This window comes from Dermacentor variabilis, chromosome 7 (assembly GCF_050947875.1).
Source record: "Dermacentor variabilis isolate Ectoservices chromosome 7, ASM5094787v1, whole genome shotgun sequence".
NCBI classification, from domain to species: Eukaryota; Metazoa; Arthropoda; class Arachnida; order Ixodida; family Ixodidae; genus Dermacentor; species Dermacentor variabilis.
This window is the reverse complement of record NC_134574.1, coordinates 145,803,515-145,818,666: the sequence shown is the minus strand read 5'-3', so window position 1 is coordinate 145,818,666 and position 15,152 is coordinate 145,803,515. Positions and strand designations below refer to the sequence as shown.

Sequence of the window (15,152 nt, the reverse complement as noted above, 5' to 3'; positions counted from 1 at the left end):
TAGAGGCAACGCCTAGCCACAGACGGTAGAGCATGGTCTGTTCACGTCGTAGTAATCCAGGCGGGAGGTGCATCCGTATGTCCGGAGACAATGAACGCAACCGACACATCGTGAAAACATTTGAGTCCCACAGGGGCAAAGTACACTCACGGGACATCAATCGCAGCTCAGCCGCAGCGTCTGTTCGCGAAAGCGGAATGGAGACTCGTTGACCACTTTCATGTGCAGATCGGGCGGCTTCGTCGGCGTGGTCATTCCCGCTGATGTTACAATGTCCTGGAAGCCCCTGAAAGATTATGCCGTGTCCCTTGTCATAGCTTTGATGATATATGTGCCGAATTTCTGAGGCCAGTTGTTCATTCGGTCCGTGGCGCATTGGGCTTCGTATGCACTGAAGGGCTGCCTTGGAGCCTATAAGTGCACTGTAGAATTAAGGCTCACCGAGGTGTCTCTGGAAGAACGAATGCCCCAGAACTGGTCATTCTGCTGACTTGAGTGTTTGGCTACGATACACAAATACGCCGCATGTATGTGCGGCAAGAACGTGCAGAATACGCATGTGTTTTCGGGGCACGTCAAATGCACGAGACAGGCTTAAAAATGTGTCAAACGAATGATACGAGCTCTAGGATAGTCAGTGACCCCTACGAGATATCAACTGGCCTTGTCGAAGCTACCATTGTCATGAGTTCACTAAAGTCACCTATACCCTACCAGATAATTCTTTGTCGCTAATGACCGCGCATTTTTTTTTTCTTGGTATCTAATCTATTTTGAATAGAACGCCGTTATATTCTGTACTAATCGTTCGATTTGCTGTACTTGCTGGCTTAGCATCATCTAGACTGTCACATATAAGCTCAAAGTGGCCCGAACCTGCCAATATCTTAAGAGAGCTGCGTTTGTGTCAGTTTGCTCGGAATTTCAGTTTGAGCGTAATCTTTGGTCATCAATATCTGCTACTAAGATGGAAGATTAAAGACACAGCTGCATCGATAAGATTTGCGGCAGAGCCCCCAAAGGCTATTTGCGTTCAAACGATTAAGTTGCAACCGATCTTGGTCGTTTGATAACACTGTGGCGTGCATGTCTCTTTCGCAACATGTTTTGCCACAGTATCATCGGCAAAGGCATACATTCCTTGGTCACGGACATAATGCGTCATGTTTTAGAGCCTTGAGTTTAGAGCAGACTACCAAGGTTTTTTGCATAGTGGGAGAGACATTACAATCATCCTAGAAGATTGGTAAGTGTTTTAGCTTTCATTTTTGGCAGTTCTGCAGCAAATCGCATTCGTCCCCTTGAAATGTTCGAGATGGCCAGTGACGTTAACGAGCTCCATCCACATTCCTGGGAAACCATGCTGGAGGGAAAGCAGATCCTGTGCTCGAGGGGGGTTTTGGCCTACTGCTTTCTTAAGGAACCGCTCTTCATGACAGTGACCTCGATGAACTGTGGTACAAGCGCTAAGGCGCGTAGTAATATCGAGTGCGACAACTGTAGTCTGCTTGGATGCGAGTAGTAGTTTTTTTTTGGTACAGCTAGTCTTTTAGAGTGCGCCAAGTAACTCGATCATTTCGCATGCAAAATGCTCAACAGGCATAGCCTGCCGACGCTTATGCAAGGCTGATGCAAGGTGGCCCCTCACTTATGTGTGTGTGTGTTTTTTTTTCTCCCATCCCTTCCTCTTTGCGCAGCGTTCCAGTCTTCGATGGCATGACGGCGTCTATCTCCGTAGTTCTAGACTTCCAGTTTTCCGATGTTTCTTGTTTGGCGTAACCAGTAGGACGTCCAAAAGCGATGTCCTCCTCCATTCTGTGATCTGCCATTGAGATCCCTGCTGCCAGAAGGTTCCTCCAAGATGTGGTACGTTTGTGAGTTCCTCTATTTCGTGCAGTACCCTGGTACCCGTCTGACTATATATATATATATGTGTGTGTGTATATATATTGTGAATGATTCACGAATGTATGCATGCTGTCCGAGTCCGGGGTTATCTGCGCATGCGCAAATATGCCTGCGCTTTGCCTGAAAGCGTGACGGAGGCCATTCTGACACATCCCATCCCAGGTCTACAGAAATCCGTTCAGATTTTGCGATTCCCCGTGTCACATGCATTTTACTCATTTTGATAACGGATCGAAGTGTGTTTCAAGGTCGCGCAAACAGTCCTTGCAAGTCAGACAATGACTTGCCAGAAAATCTTCAAAATCTTATCCTTCACGCGCGTCTGTTACGTTGTTTGCGTGCTTCCTTAACCTATCGTTAAACATCTCCCAGTTCGATGGGGGCGAAATGCGAAAACACCCGTGTACTTAGATTTAGGCGCACGTTAAAGAACCCCAAGTGGTCGAAATTTCCGGAGTCCTCCACTACGGCGTGCCCCATAATCAGAAAGTGGTTTTGGCACGTAAAACACCATAATTAAATTAAAAACATCTCCCAGTATGGCTAACATACACTTTTCCGAACCTTAAAGGAACTCGACAAACTACACCTTCTGCGCATTAATAGAAATATCGACTGCGGCAAAGTTGCAAAAACGTCTTCGAAATTCTACGAAGACGTCCCTTGACGATGCGCATTCGACATTTGTTAAAAGCCCGCAGTTTTATCACATAAGCATCGTATTAGTTCATACAATCCAGCATCCCTGACGAAGCGCAGAAGGGCTTTTGTGGCTTCTTGCACAAAAGAATGCATAGGCCATGATCCAAGTATCTTCCGACAGCGCTCTATTATCTAGCAGGTTGAGTTTAGCTTGTTGAGTACGTCGGTGAGTGTCAAAGGATGAGCAGTGACACAGAAGGTGCTCCATAGGGTGTCATCGCACCCGCACAAGTTGCACGCCGCACTGTTGGCTATCCCTGTAAGGAATGAATAGACATTCTTCCCCTTTCCCCATGAGTTCGGTAGCTTAACCGGGCACGTCCTTGGTTAACCTCCCTACCTTTCCCTCTTCGTTTCTTTCTCTCTCTCACCGTATCAGTCGTTACTAGACGCTAGTAATATCTCTTTTCTGTGCGCCTTGCTCGTAGTAATTAAATGCCCTCGCAACAAACATGTTGTGCTGCGTACAGCTTGTATTTCAACACGACACAGATTTTATGCAGCGATACCGAAACTTCGAAATGTCATTATTCGAAGAGGCGTGCATAATAGCTCTAAAGCTAACCTCTGGAAAAAGAGGATGCAAAATAAGTGATTCAAGGTACACATTTTCCAGACTTTGTGAAACCTTTTCTTTAAATAATTGACCATTCTTTGTATGTTAAATTATTCTAGTCATTACGCACACATATGGATGGATTCCTAAGACAGCAATGCTTGGCGCTCTGGAGAGAAACGAAGAGCGAAAGGGGTATAATCAAATGTTGCAGGAACTCTCATAAACAGACTTTTTCGACATTCCGAATGTCCGTAAAGCCATATTTCATGAGCTTGCTCCAAGCCACAGCATAACGGTTGTGCTTAAGCGTTGTGCAGCGTTACCATTGGAACTCCGCAAGTGTCACAACCGCAGTTGGAATAAGTTCAGCTTTACCCCTAATACCTGACCGCGAGCCACGTGCTGAATTTTGTTCCGTTTTCCGTCTGGTATGTCTTATCCCGAATGAATACGACGTTCATCTCCTACAACAGTCCTATCTCTATACGCACTAGAACCCGTTATCTTATCGTCTGCTGTCCAAATGACGTCAATTCGGTAGGCCTTGGCTTGGTCATTCACTTGAGGCGCACACCGGCTCACGTGTCCAGGCGATCCAGCCCTTCCCGTTTCGGAATATCGCGTGGCGTGCGGTGCTATCCTCACGTGCGACACAAGCCGCTCTCTCCCTCTGCGCACGGTTCTCAATGTCTCGATCAAACAATGCGAAAAGCTATTGACACTTTTTTCAAGTGGCATTACTGAAAGCTGCCGCCGCAGGTTCATTCCGAACGAGCTGCGCTTATCTTCGCTGCGATAATGTAGGCGCGACACCAGGACGCGATCAAGACATCGACGCTTCTGCCATTCTTTTATACAAGACAACTGCGCATTCCTTCGATAAGGGGAAAGAACATATACTTCAACTCCAACGATAAAATCGTCTCTCTGCACAGTTGGAGAGAACGAATTTTGCTGTGAGAGCGTCGAACGCTTGAATCACCTTTTGTGTGATACCGATTTGCTTGACGCCCGTGTTCGAACCAAGAAAAACAGGCGAGTCAAATGTCGTGAAGGCAGAAAATTTATAAGGTTCTAGAGAATAGGTAAACAAGGAACAAACAATCGTGATGAAATTGTGCACGTGGCAGCGACGAAAAATGGCAATGCCACCTGTGCTCTAAGAGGATGGGAGATTCTTAATATGCCCGCCTAAAAATTTTGCTGAGTCAAATGTTCTTGGCCCCTGCGTACAGCAGGGTATACCGTTCTCTTCACCTGACTTATCGCGCACGAAGGGTGAAAGTGCGATACTGTATGTAATTTATGGGGTTGCCATGGGAAACAGGTACAACAGTCAAGCACCACCGTTAGGCGGTGGTTTAGAGCAAGCTCGTGAAATATGGCTGTGCGGACATTCGGAATGTCGAAAACAAGTCGACTTCTTCTGTTTGGAAACGAACTTTACCATTCGGTAACTTTGCATTCGTGTTCCTGCAACATTCGCTTACATCCGAATGCATGAAGTTGTTGCAATCCTTAGAGCCTTTCTTTCGTAGAGAATGGACCGCATTGTGTACGCTAACCTGGAGCTGTGGTGGTCTTACAGAGTTTCCGATCTGCCCCACTGAACTAAGCTTCACACTGCACGTTTTGAAAATGAAAATAAATGAAGCTGATTGCCACATTCTCAGTGCTTATATTTCAAACACTTGCGTTCGGCTCGAAAACACCACTGGTCAAACATCCCTTGTAATATACATGCGCAAATTTGGGTCAGCTTCGAAGGCGTAAAGGGCTACTTCGCGCAAGTTTCGCGCTACTAATGTCCTATATCTGAAGCGGAATATCTCTTTATAGGAATGCAATAAACTTCCAGAGCATGTAGTAAGTGCGGGCGGTCGAGACAACGGTTCACGAGTGCGTTTTTTAGCAGCGCGAGTTATCGTTATGTGCGAATTATTGCCGCGTTTTTCCTTCAGTTTTTGTGTTATTGCCAAAAAAACAAATTGGTCAATCGTTATTCTCTTGAACGTCGTTGCATTGTTTTGTGTAGCATTTTTAACCAGCCGCGATGGCTTAGTGGGTCCCGGCATTGCGCTGCTAAGCACGAGGTCGCGGGATCGACTCCTCTGGCCCCCGCGGCCGCATTTTGACTGGGGCGAAGTGAGAGAACGTTCGTGTGTTTAGACTTGGGCGCCCGTTACAGTCAAACTTATGCGAGAGGTTTAGGCTAGGGGAACGCATGCGTTGGGGCCACGGTACTGCGCTTGCGCCGACCCGTATAGTAGTCCGCGCATGCGCAGTAACGTTGCCCCAAGCGCTAGTGGGCCCCAACACTTGCCCTCCTCTCAATCTAAAGCTCTATTCCCGAGTGCCCCATAGGTGTGTGGCTCATAATGAGATCGTGGTTTCGGCACGTAAAAACACCAAAAATTCCGGTTAAGCCTTACCGGAGTGTATGTGAAGCAGCTTGGGACAATTTTAGCTGAAACGCCGACGTGCGTTTCTTATAAAGTTTGAGGAAGATAAACATCGAGACTGGCGCTACTGATTTATGCTAACTATTCAGAACAGCACGACTTTAGTTTCGCACTTGGAAGGCGCGTCATGAAGTGATGAAAATTTAATTTCTCGCATTTTTAATTGGCTACCAAAGGCCGTTTGTGTAATGATACCTTTCACTTTGCATCCTTACTCCCCTTCGTTACTGGCCTGCCCGACACCGGGTGTTCGCTGTCGCCAGTATCGGCAGCCGCGTTGCTTGTGAGGCTGTCGGACCAACCAAACTGCACTGATCGCGGAGACAGTGTGATCAAATCTGGTGTGACTTGCTGGACCGAACCCGATACCAGCGTGCGATGCCTGTCTGCATGCAATGTCCGAGCGCTCACCCGTCTTGCAGCAGTAATAGATATAGCGCCTATCTCGGCAAAGCAGTAAACGGGGCTAGTTGGTGGACGTTCGTGACTATATTGCGCTTAGCGTTACGATGACGAACATAAGGGACAAGACGCGGACGTACGTAGCGCAATACGGCCGCGTCTTGTCCCTTGTGTTCGTCAGTGTAACGCTAAGCGCAACATAATCATGAACGCGTACCTCAGGCCTACCGTGAAGCTATTGCTTGAGATTAACAATCATCCTGTGATGGCTTCTGTCGCACTTCTTTCAAGCATATGGCAAATCTCTGCCATATGTTCTACATCTTCCTTCTATCGTCATCGTCACCCGTCATGCACCTCTTTATTCCCTCTTTCTTTCCCTCTTCCCCTTCCCCCAATGCCGAGTAGCTGGCTAGAGGAATATACCTCAGGCCGACCTCTCGGCATTTCGTATCATTAAACTTCTCTCTCTCTCTCTCTCTCTCTCTCTCTCGAAAGCCCGGTATATTAGTTTTCATCACAGAAGGCGATGAACTTGAGCATTTGGCAACCGCTGTGGCACAATGTACGTTTCGTTGCTATCAACACAGACACGTGCATGCCTTATATAAATTCCAGAAATTCCTACAAGGAACCGTTTACTTCATGTGAGTGTTCGTTATTTGTACTGTCGCCTTCTGTATTAAGCGGTAGCGCCGTTTTTATCTGCCCCAGCAGCTGCTGCTGCTATGCTGGCTTCACTGTAATGTCATTTTTGCTGTTATGATGTAAGGTCGTCGCGTGTGTATTGACAGCTACAACCTCGTTCCACTCTAAATTTTTAGGATAAGTGTGTAAGGCTATATGTGTACCACACGTCGCGTCCATGGATTATTATTATTTTCTGTGCTATTGAACAACTCAGTGACAATCCCTTATGATTATCTTAGTGCCTTCGGGCTCTTACACTGCAAGTAAATGAAATTGTTGTACACTACTCCTTTCAAAGCTGCTGTTCATGAGCTTGCAGTATCTGTCATGTGCTGTCGATCGGACCTATCTTTTTTATATTTCGGCGTGTTTCCTTCTCGTGATACGGGTTATACACAGTGAATATTTCTCCTAAATAAACATGAATAAGCTTGCCCATATTCGACGCGAACTGTCAGTCTCGAACACCCGTTCTCCGACAGTCGTAACCGTGGGACTGTGTCAGCTCACGCACGACAAGGCTTATTGTAGATCGACGGGAGATAGATGTATTCGTCCTCCTGTAGACGCTATAGGCTGATAACGAAAAAAAAAAAATGAGAGGACTGGAATGAAATGAAACAGGCTAGTGCACTAGACCCTTTTTTTTTTTTTCATTTCCTCCGTAGCTCCCTCCTCTATATTTTCCATTTCTCTGTCTGTCCCCTCTTTGCGAAAGAATAGGCAGTCGCTGTGCCCCTTCCGGTTGTAGTTGCCAGCCCGATCCTTGCTTTCTTTCTTTTTCTCCCTTTTACTTGTGCATATATCTTCAAGTGAAGTACGGTTATTCGTCGTTACGATTTATGACGCAAGGAGTATCCTATACAATGTGTTTGTGCAACATCCCTTTTTCTGTATGTCGTCCCTTCAAAAAGATGGCTCTCACTCTTACTTAAACTCTCTATTTAATCTTTGCAGATTTCCAAGGTGGATGCACACGGCGACACACTTCATTCATCCCTTTTAACATCCCCAGCTGTTGCGTCCACTTTTCTCGCTCTTTCTTCTTTCTCCCCAAATTGTCCAGCAATTGCTCCACCGCATCACAGTGCTGGCTTTCGTGGTCAACTGTGGCGACAACCCCCTCAACTCATGCCGTCCATGAACACCGCCGGGATCCTAGCAACGGCATTCGACCCGCATTTGATTGCTTTTTTTTTTAAGGCTTGTAATAAACTTGCATCGTTCATTGTCAGTCTACTTCACGCATTCTGTTCATACTCTGCAATATACAGATGCTCCTTCCTCGTAAACACTATGCCCACTTAATTTTATCGCAAGTCTGTTCGATTACTCTTTCTTTTTTTTTGTCTTGTTATCTAAGAACACAAAGTCCGCAACGCCATCGATTTTAAGTTTTCGGCTAAGCTTGCATCGCTTTCATGAAGCAATGAGTAAAATATGCCCTTTCCAGGAGCGAACTCTTTTTCAGCTCTTGTTTTACCCTGGTTGCAGGAGAATAACATTTGTATTGTTGTGTTCATTTGCCAATATATTATTAATGTGTTGATGTGATTGCGTGTCGATTTGTTGTTGTTGGACTTGCGTCTCCGATCTGGCTACAATAAACGTGCTGAGAGCATATACAAAAAAAAAAACAAGGGCTGGGGATTGTGTAGATGGTTTGTGCGTCTCGAATTAGATTAGTAGACGATTGCACGCCTTGTGCAGATGTGTGTACGGCTTCTCCAGAAGGCAAATTCTCTTCTACAATTCCATTTTATTTCTTCCGAAATTTCAATTAAAGCATTTTTTTTTTTTTGTCTGTTGGCTCTATTGGTTGTTACTTGCAATATCCTAGTGTGATCACTGTGAAAAAAAGAAACACGTAGGTAATCGTTAATAATTGCGAATATTTGCGAACACTTCGGAATTGCAAATGGACGGCATTTAATGCTATCGCAACGAGCCGCTTCGTGCTGCCAAATGGCTGCGTATATTTAATAGCTGTCGCAGAGTTTCTTACAGGCACTAGAACGAACTCTGGCGCTGCAATACTTCAGCTGCCGTGGGAATGATGGTTGCTACATGGATCTGTTTAATGTGCGTGCATGTGCCGTTAATCATTCTTTATTTTTTCGAAAATCTTGAGCAATCGAATCTTTGAAAACATGCGAACGCAGTTAAGCCTCTGCGCACGTGCATAGTCACAGCAACCTGTCGCATTTTTGACGCCACACTTTGCCGCTAACGATGAATGTGCAATTTCACAAAGGCGTATGAAGACCGAAGAACAAAGTACAGAGAAATCCACGTACTGAATGTAAAATGTAAATCCCCATGCTTCATGAGGTGCCCCGCTTCCTGCTCCCGTAGGCCACTGATAGCGCCCGAGTTCCCTCTAGGAAACTTTGTAGGAAACCGAACGACTGCATATACTTGGCCTCCAAGATTAAACGGCAAGCTGCAAATCTCAGAGGCTATTCCTAATGTGGCGTTTTGCAGCAAGGTGGCGTCGACGCTGCACAGGCGGCGTGGTTTCCTGACTGCGTTGAAAATGAGCTAGCCGTCGTCCATGATATAGCGAGCAGGGAAAGGGGTCAAGGCGTTCGGCTGCTGAGTGCGAGGTCGCGGGTTCGATCCCCTTCGCGGTGGCTGCATTCTAATGAGAACTGAATGAAAAAACAAAAAAAATGAAGAAACGCCCTTGCAACGTGAATTAAGTTCCGGTTGTGGTCAATCCCCGGGCGCTCAATCCGGAGCTTAGATCCCGTACGGCGAACCTCATAATCAGATCACGGTTTAGGCAACGTTTTGTCACGTATAACAATGAAACCCCGAATTTTTATAGTTCGTATTATAGACGGCGCAGTCGCAGCACAGGTATCGCCGATTGGGGGCGAGCTTCTGAAAGTGGGCGTTGAGGTGAGCCCACATACTCACCCAGCCCTAGAGATACTCTAGCCCTTCAACTCTAGCCCTTCCAATCCCGAGAAATTGACCGCTGGAAAGGTATGCAACCGCCATGTATTGGAGAATACAACATTTTTTTTTTTTTTTTCAATAAGCTGCTGCTGCTAGTCAGCCTTTGTTCGTGTCTCTTTTTCTTGAACGTGGGTGTTCTAGAGGAAGAAAAACAAAAAGAAACGGATGTCGCAGCCGGCAGTTTATACCAGCAGCTAAGTATAGTACGGTAGACAGCAAATGACTTGTGTCCATTGCAGCTGTAGGGTAGGTGGTGTCAAGGCCGCTGATTAAAAACAGTGCTCAGATCCAGCGGCAGTGGTGGTGTAGAGTTTTTTCAAGGACGGTGGATCCATGCGCGCTGTTTTCATGAGCGCACCTGGTGTCAGATGAAATCTTTTTATCATTTACCACACACACACACACACACACACACACACACACACACACACACACACACATACACACACACATATATATATATATATATATATATATATATATATATATATATATATATATATATATATATATATATATATATATATAATATATTATGGAAATAATAGATGAAAAATGAAAGCCGATGAAAATAAAACCGGCGGCAGGTGCGATGCGAAATCGTGTAAGTCTTCGCATCACGCGCGCGATACTCTGACCAATTGAGTACATACGAGGACTAATCAAAAGGAGTTTGCCCCTATCTTTTATTGGCCAAAATAAGGAACATAAAGAAAATTAAAAATATACGTACTATTCTACGTACCTTACACTTTTCTTTCCCCCATAGTCCCCACGTCGGTTCAGACGTTTGTCCCATCACAGCACTAAATTTGAGCTGCCCGATAAAACAGCCATCCCTCTTTGAACCCAGTGAGTCGTGTGCAGAAAGGAATGCATAGCGCCAATTTGCCATTTCTGCATGTTACCTGCCTTTGCTCCACTGTCCTTCTCCTACTCAAAAAAACCTGTTTGTTGTTTCCTTTCTCTGCCGTTATTATAGAGGCATCTATAACCGGGATTTGAGAACTTTGCGTTTTAGGTGCATTCCATGCTACAAGGCACGAAAGTTTCTTTTTGTTTTTCTTTCACGCAACACAAATTTATGTGCATGCTTGTAGTTATGTTGTTCAAGAAAAAAAAGGTCTGATTATAAAAGCGATCACATAACATATTGCTAGGTTTTAGGAAGGAAAAATAAAAAACTTCAAGAGCACCACTGAAAAATCCGGACCGAAACCACATCTTGGGTTTAGTGTTTCTGCCATCCGGTGGGAGACTGTGGAACTAAATCACGGAGCACAAAACACGGAGCACGGTTACAGTGCACTGTAGCACGGTATTGAACCGCTGCCAGCAATGATGCGGGACCATACGCTTTTCAACAAATGTACTTCCTTTGGGTCGTATCTTGCCGCACAACGATAATCGTGATCTGCCTTGCTTGCGTTTCCTTTCTTGAAAACGCTGCGCCCGGTACTTTCCTGTCGGGAATGCTCTGTCATGCTGATAACGTGCTTGTCGCTGGTGACTTGGAAGTACCGGGCTGGCAGCGTTGAAGAAAGGAAATGCGGACAAGACAGATGGCGATAATCGGCCTGTGGCAACATACAACTCAAAGGGTGCGATATTGTTTAAGAGTGTACACTCTACACTCTAAGTTTGCAACCTTTGGAGTGTATCTCTTGTCCCACAACAATAATCATCATCTGCCTAGCTTGCGTTACCTTTCTTGAAAACTCGGCGCTCGCTACTTTCCTGTCGAGAATGCTGCGTCACACTGATAACGCGCGCGCCGTTCGTGACTGGGAAGTACCGGGCTCGCAGCGTTAAAGAAAGGAAACGCGGGCAAGACAGGTGACGATTATTGCTCTCTTAGAAAAATTTGCACCCTTTGGAGCGTATCTTGTCCCACAACGATAATCGTCATCTGTCTTGCCCGCGTTTCCTTTCTTTAACGCTGCGAGCCCGGTACTTCCCAGTCACGAACGGCACGCGCGTTATCAGTGTGACGCAGCATTCTCGACAGGAAAGTAGCGAGCGCCGAGTTTTCAAGAAAGGTAACGCAAGCTAGGCAGATGACGATTATTGTTGTGGGACAAGAGAAGCCCCAAAGGGTGTAAATTTTTCTAAGAGTGTTGTGGGACATGATATACCCCAAAGGGTGTAAATTTTTCTAAGAGTGTAGAGTGTACACTCTAAAAACAGTTGCACCCTTTGGGGTGTAGGTATCGCCCGCAAGGCGAAGCATCAACTGCGATAGCAAATTAGTGCACAGCTATACGAAGTAAGGATAGTAGCTTTATCGGCCGTATAAACTTGGAAACATTCGCTTACCAACTGAATGAACAAGCATATAGCAGCATATAGACGAGTATACAGACAAGCAGACAGCGCGCACAAAGGTATCAGCCGTCTGCAGATCATTTTCAAGATACGGGGCGCCCGAACGCGCTAGGTACACGCTTGTTGGCGGAGTCGAAGCCCCCCTTCCTCCCGCGCTGCCTCTCCGCTTGCCTACACATATGGCGCGCGAGATTGAGGCGCGATCATCAGTTCTTTTTGCGCCTGGTCGCTGCCGGAGCACAACGCCCCCCCCCCACCCCCCGGCCTTTCGCTCGATGGAAAACGGCGTCTGCTCTCCGCTTTCCTCGTTCGCGCGCGCCAGATTCAGCCGCGAAGGTCGGCTCAATCTCGCGTGCTTTCACTCGCACATACAGCACCCGACGCGCGGGGACGATGTCATCGCCCTTGCGCTTTATACAGAACATCACGGCGATGCCGACGGCAAAAATGCGCTAGCTGTGTCCGTATAATTGCTATCATAATAAAAAAAAATTAGCAGAATATAAAATACTTTATCGACAGTTACCGCTCAGGTGTAGGAAGTTCGGGATAAATTTCGACCAGTCGCGCTTTCTTAACGTTCACCAAAAGCACGGCACACGGGCCTTTCCGCGTTCCGCCTCAATTGGGATGCGGTGGCAGAGAATCAGACCAGCGACCTGGGCAGAAGGACGCCATACTTTGCCCCAGCGGCAAATGCCTCGCAGTATTACAGCCCGAAATCTATCAAAGCTGTCAGTGCGACCGCGTACTCAAAGCACTGGGGGAAGAGGCCCCGACTCGCCAAAGACAACATACTAATAAGTTAATCAACAACGTTTAATGGAAAATGAATAAGATATCAGCGTCTCTTCGTGCGTGGAGAGCCTGCACGGATTATATTTTTCCAGGTCAGTAAAGATCGCCGCTCACTATCGCGGCCTTTCTCCCGAGCCTATAATGAGGAAACACGCCCTCGCGGTGCAGTTCAAAATAAGTACGTTACGTATGGCTTCAACTTCTACCTAGTGTGAGGGAAGTAAACACTTGTAGATATAGCCATGTACTGCTACAACATAGGCAGGCACATCTCACTAACACATAACGAGAGATGCAGACCCAGAATATAAGCTATGTCTGACCAATACCGCAGCTATTGCTGAAATAGTCGTCAGGCTCAATGTACAAGAGACGCCAGTAAACTTGGGCAAACTCTAGCGAGTGACTGGTGCAGTATCGAAATTATCGCCGACCGGAGCATAAACGCAAAACGCAGCGCGTAGTTTTAAACGCAAACAAGCTCACCCTTCCCTTGTTGCAGTACTTGTGGCGCCAAATAAAATAAATAAACAGCCGTCACTTAACAACAAGAAAAATATATAACCAAATTCCGGAAGTCTGCCGAAGAGGAACAGCTGCTCGGAAACATACTTTGGCAACAAACCACAATATGGCAGCCTCCCTCCCCAAGAAGCCGGAAAAATTGGCGGCAAAGCGCACGACACCGGAACTCATTTCACATCCCCCTTCCCCCCCCCCCTTACACGCGAGCCCGGCGTCATGAGTCAGTTTATCAAATCAACAAACGCAAACTCTTCGTGCTCGCCGAGGCCGTGCATGATTACGAAAGCCGCTACAAAACCCGCTGCTTGTTTACATGAAGCACGAACCACTAGGAGCGATTCGAAGATGACAAAACCGCAATATTTTCTTTTTTGAGATGCTCACAATTATGCCCTTTAGAACTTTACAGAGGCAACGAACCGAGCAACGTATATATTAGTTTCATATGTACTCACATTTAGAAATCCTGTCGTGCGCTCTCGACGTTTGCTGAGGCGAATCGTGTTCCTTCTTTCTCCGGACAGCCATCTCGAACTGTCCGCACAACATAACCCCAAAGCTTCGTCGGCGAACACCACAAGGAACCCAGAGTTTTGTGACACATCGATACGTAAGCTGCCGAAGAACAGGAGGCAGCTCGTCCTGTCGAAATGTCCAACAGTTCCACGACCACAGAACATGACGCAACAGCTGCGCGGAAAATTCCTCCCGCTTCCCGCCAAGAGGCGATAGTCGCACAAGAAGGCTGAGGGCAACCATCGAATCCGCCGTCTTCACCGCTACTGCGAGCTCTGGGCGCGCGCCCGGTCATCGGCCTGGCTGCTCAGTGCCGTGTGCAGGTGTTGTCTTATTGGTTAAATTGGGCCACGTGATCTGGCGATTCGCTAGTCGGGCGAAGACATATGAGAGGAATGCGTGGCTTGCTGCAGCGTTACGCGTGTCCTTGAACTCGTTGACCGCGCCAGCTGTGTCGGTTTCGGCGGGGAAAGGCAGACTCCGCGCGTTTTCGTTTCGGCGGGCAAAGGCGATCTTGGCGCGAAGACGCAGAAGGACTAGGTGCTTGAGATAGCACTATTTGATTGGCGAATATTACCGCTACATCTGCTTTTTTTTAATGAATGTGAACGGAAGAGATGTAGTCACTCTACTATGATGAGGCATACTCGTTTCAACTGGCACGTCCAGTTACCTGCGCTTAATGCGTCACTAGTACCCGTGTTTCTTCGAGTAAGTGCGATACCAAGTAAAACTCCTGTGTTTGTAGTGCAGAAAGCATAATCGGGAGTACGCACTAGAAAACAACTCTGTTGCGTGTTGTCACATCTTCGAACAAGACAGGCTCATCATGAGCGCGAACGGTGCGGCCGCATCCTTTGTTTTCATCCGACCGTATCACTTCATTTTTGTTTTGTGGATATTTTGGGCATACGTGCGTACATTTCCGACAAGCAGTTTTCTACGAATTGTGCAATTTCTGGCCTGGCGGTGATTGACGAGCGCGACCTGTTATTTTGGCACTTCAGAAACGATATTTGTCAATCTGCCCGGTTTTATTTCATACTCTTGCAGTAGCTATACGTAAAAAAATATAACAGCATAGGTTCTGCATGCCATACTCACCGCTACTTAAGAAAATTGACGGCGCAACGTGGACTCTGTCTGCAACATGGGCGTCGTTGGTGTTCGTTCTCGTCTATCTAGAGCCATCGATTACGCGAAAGTAACTGGCCAGATAATTGAAACCGGCGGTCAATTCGGCAATGCCAAACTAACGTTCACTTTGCTCCACACTTAGCGTCAGGTGTATAGTCACTGGG

At 46.7% G+C, this 15,152-nt stretch overlaps 1 protein-coding gene across 1 annotated transcript in view; it reads right to left on the bottom strand.

Annotated features, from left to right (window-relative positions):
• The window catches only part of LOC142588103 (retinol dehydrogenase 14-like), a 169,166-nt gene extending 155,063 nt beyond the window's left edge, over positions 1 to 14,103 (bottom strand). The window contains exon 1 of the mRNA XM_075699572.1: positions 13,791 to 14,103. The gene's annotated coding sequence lies outside the window, so the exon portion shown is untranslated. The remainder of the gene's footprint in view (positions 1 to 13,790) is intronic.
• Between the last annotated feature and the right edge of the window lie 1,049 nt (positions 14,104 to 15,152).